Source organism: Arachis ipaensis, chromosome B8 (assembly GCF_059453495.1).
Source record: "Arachis ipaensis isolate K30076 ecotype BB chromosome B8, ASM5945349v1, whole genome shotgun sequence".
Lineage (NCBI taxonomy): Eukaryota > Viridiplantae > Streptophyta > Magnoliopsida > Fabales > Fabaceae > Arachis > Arachis ipaensis.
The window spans coordinates 38,801,536-38,805,599 of NC_142443.1; the positions used below are offsets into that span (position 1 = coordinate 38,801,536).

Below are 4,064 nucleotides of genomic sequence, written 5' to 3' on the forward strand. Positions count from 1 at the left end.
ATAAGCCACGTTAACTCCCACGTTAACCTAGTTAACGTGGAAGCTAACGTGAAGAAGGGAGGTGATCGCCAACGTTAGTGACACCCAACATTGTCACTAACGTTGGAATGAGCCACACAAGTCACTATGAGCCACGTTAACTCCCACGTTAACTTAGTTAACGTGGGCAAAAGTCCCACCTGGCAGCCTGACCATGCATTCTTCAAACACGTATAACTTGAGCCACAAAGCTCTAAATGAGGTGATTCTAGTGGCATTCGAAAGTAGGATTCCAGAGCTTTCCAAGCATATATGGCACTATATGGTTGATACTAAATTTGAGGGAGAAAACCTGCCCCGAAAGTTAAAAGATGAACATGGTATCAACCTGTAGTAAGGCCAGCTGACCTCTTCACCTTCCAAGAAGTGTAACTCAAGTTGTAGAGCTCCAAATGATGCGCTTCCAACAATATATAATAGTATGGGGTGGACACTAAGTTTGAGCTTCAGAAACTGGCAATAATAAAGCCATGATCGCTAGCGTTATTGACACTCAAGTTTTTCATTAACGCTAGCAACTATGCCAGCGACCATGTCCACTTCAAAGGAGCATAACTTGAGCTACAGAGGTCCAATTGAGGTGATTCTAGTTGCGTTAGAAAGCTGATATTCAGAGCTTTCCAACGATATATAATACTCTATAGTGGGCATGAAATTGGAGTACAAACAAGAGGTATCTTTTAAGCCCCAAAAACACCAACTGGGCAGCAAGTGCAACGTTAGACACAATAACTTTAGCACTAACGCCACACTTGTAGCGTTAGTGTGGCTAACTTTAGCACCAACTTTAGCACCTGGACCTCAACTTGACTCACTTCTCTCTCAAGTCCACTTCAAAGCTCAAGCAAGCAAGCCCACAAGTATCAACCAATCAAGGCCACAAGAAGCATCTAGAATAGGAATATTCATTTTATTGTAATTTGCTTTTAATTTCATTTTTGTAAATTAGGAGAGCCTATATAAAGCCCTTAATCTTTACATTGAAAACAAGCTGGGAAAAGGGGGAAATTCTGGAATGGGGATTGAAGAGGGGTCCTCAGACTCCCTCCCCTCATACACTTTTCCTTCTCTTTCTTTTAGTTGTAATTTTCATTTATGAATGTTGAATTTTCAATTTCAGTTTCAATCTTCATCTTTACTTTTCTGCATTTTTTTTCTTTTCTATTTTTGTAGAGCAATCATCAACTAACTCTTTACATTGGGTTAGAGAGCTCTATTGTGATTCAATGGATTAAGTGTAGTTCTTATTCTTCTTCTTCTTTCGTTCCTCTTGATTTTACTAGAGAGCTTTCGATCTTCATCTAATTGGGTAGTAATCTTGGAAAAGAAACTATTCATACTTGGATCTCTTCTGAACCTTGAAAGAGGAATGAAGAGATCATGCTAGAAATGCTTTCTCATGCTGGACCAAATTGGGTGTGGATGGATATGTGACTATAATCCTTCCAACACTTGATTTGGGAAATGCATGTGGTATAATCAGTGACCATACTTCATCTCTTCTCATGAGCAATTGACCAAGGAATTGGCTATTGATCAAGATTTGAGAGATTGAATTCTAAGAAATTGGAATTCGATCAATTAAGATTGCCAAGGAGATCAATGAATGCATTGATTGAGGAAGAGATGAGAATGAACTTGATCCGGAGGATTGCAATATCTCTTGATCCCAATGTTCATTTTATTTTTATTTCTTACATTTACTTTTCTTGCCATTTTACTTTTCTGCACTTTATTGCTTTCTTTACTTTTATGCCATTTACATTCCCTTTTTACTCATCATCCAAATCTGAATCGTCTAACTAGGATAATCAATTAACTATTGATTGCTTAATCCGTTAATCTCTGTGGGATTCGACCTCACTCTATTGTGAGTTTTACTTGACGACAATTCGGTACACTTGCCGAAGGGGAATTTGTTGAGAGACAAGTTTTCCGTGCATCAAGTTTATGCATAAACTTGATGCACGAAAATCTTGTCTCATAACAAATTTCCTTCGGCAAGTGCACCGAATTTGTCGTTAAGTAAAAACTCACAATAGAGTGAGGTCGAATCCCACAAGGATTGATTGATCAAGCAACTTTAATTAGAGGAATGTTCTAGTTGAGCGAATCAGAAATTGAGTTGAGAATTGCAGAAAGTTAAATGTGGGAAAGTAAATGGCAGAAAGTAAATTGCAGAATCTTAAATGGGAATGGGAGAATTGCTCATAAATGTAAATGACAGAAATTAAAGAGAATGGGTAAGATCAGAAATGGGGAGTTCATTGGGCTTAGGAGATGTTGCATTCTCCGGATCAATCTCATTTACATCTCTTCCTCAATCAATGCACTCATTGATCTCCTTGGCAATCTTAAGTGATTGAATTACAATTTCTTGTAATTCAATCTCTCAAATCTTGATCAATAGCCAATTCTTTGGTCAATTGCTCATGAGAAGAGATGAAGTATGGTCACTGATTATACCACATGCATTTCCCAAATCAAGCATTGAGAGGATTATAGTCACATATCCATCCAAACCCAATTTGGTCCAGCATGAGAAAGCATTTCTAGCTTGATCTCTTCATTCCTCTTCCAAGGTTCAGAAGAGATCCAAGTATGAATAGTTTCTTTTCCAAGATAACTACCCAATTGGATGAAGATCGAAAGCTTTCAAGTAAAATCAAGAGAAAAGATAGAAGAAGAATAATGAAAACTAGTATTGATCCATCAAATTACAACAGAGCTCCCTAACCCAATGAAAGGGGTTTAGTTGTTCATAGCTCTGAAAAGTGAAAACAAAGATGGAGAATACATGATGAAAACTAGAAGAGCAGAGAAGTAAAATACAGGAAGTAGTTCTATGCTATTTTCCAACTCCTCGCTTTTGGTTGAGTTAGTTTTACTGCGAAGGTTGTGGCTGGGAATTTGCTTGAATAAATAGCCAATTTGTGTCTCAAGCTTCTTGATGGTAGCATCCTGATTTTGCATATTTGACTGCACTTCCTCTCTGAATGCTTTACTGTCCTAGATATCCTTGCATATGCCTTCAAGTAGATTTTCAATCCTTGAGATTCTTTCATCAAATGATGATAGGTCGGGTTGAGGAGGGTTGTTCTGGCCTTGATATGAATGTGGAGAGGTGTTGTTATTGGGATGTTGATATGGTCTAGATGTGAAATTGTTTGGATTTGGGCGTCTTTGATCAAGGCTTTGGTCTTGTTGATTTTCCCACCCAAATTTTGGGTGATTCCTCCATCCAGGGTTGTAATTCTTAGAGTAAGGATCATGGTTCTGCCTAGGTGAATTCCCAATGTAGTTGGCTTGCTCCTGACTACCCTCCGCTTCTTCATTCACTCCTTCTTGGGTTGTTGATGAAGTGGAGATTGCTGCCACTTGGTTCCTCTCCATCTTCTTGGTGAGGTCAGCCAGCTGTTGGGTAATGAGCTTGTTTTGGGCCAACAGAGCATCTACATTGTTTAGCTCTATTACTCCTCTTGTGTTCCCTCTTTCGGAAGCATAGAAGTAGTCGTTGTCTGCTACTGTTTCAATGACATCTATAGCCTCCTCAATGGTTTTCTTCTTATTCAAAGATCCTCCGGATGAATGGTCTACGGCCTTCTTTGACTCATAAGAGAGCCCTTCATAGAAAATGTGCAGCTGCACCCATTCATTGAACATGTCAGGTGGACACCTCCTTGTCAGGTCTTTAAACCTCTCCCATGCTTCATATAGAGTCTCACCATCTTGTTGCCTGAAGGTTTGGACCTCAGCTCTCAGCCTATTGATTCTTTGAGGAGGGTAAAATCTTGCTAAGAATTTATTCACCACGTCTTCTCAAGTTGTCAAGCTTTCCCTTGGGAAAGATTCCAGCCACTTGGCTGCCTTATCCCTGAGTGAGAATGGAAATAAAAGCAGTCTATAAGTGTCAGGATGAACACCATTAGACTTCACTGTGTAACATATTCTCAGGAAGGTGGTTAAATGTTGATTTGGGTCCTCTTGGACACTTCCTCCGAACGAACAGTTGTTCTGCACAAGGG

The 4,064-nt window shown here is 39.3% G+C and overlaps 1 non-coding gene across 1 annotated transcript; it reads left to right on the forward strand.

Moving 5' to 3' along the window:
- Nucleotides 1-3,700: 3,700 nt before the first annotated feature.
- Nucleotides 3,701-3,804, forward strand: LOC148547750 (small nucleolar RNA R71). Its single transcript, XR_015898162.1, has one exon. It is a non-coding gene; the product is annotated as a small nucleolar RNA R71 (small nucleolar RNA).
- The last annotated feature ends 260 nt before the right edge of the window (nt 3,805-4,064 follow it).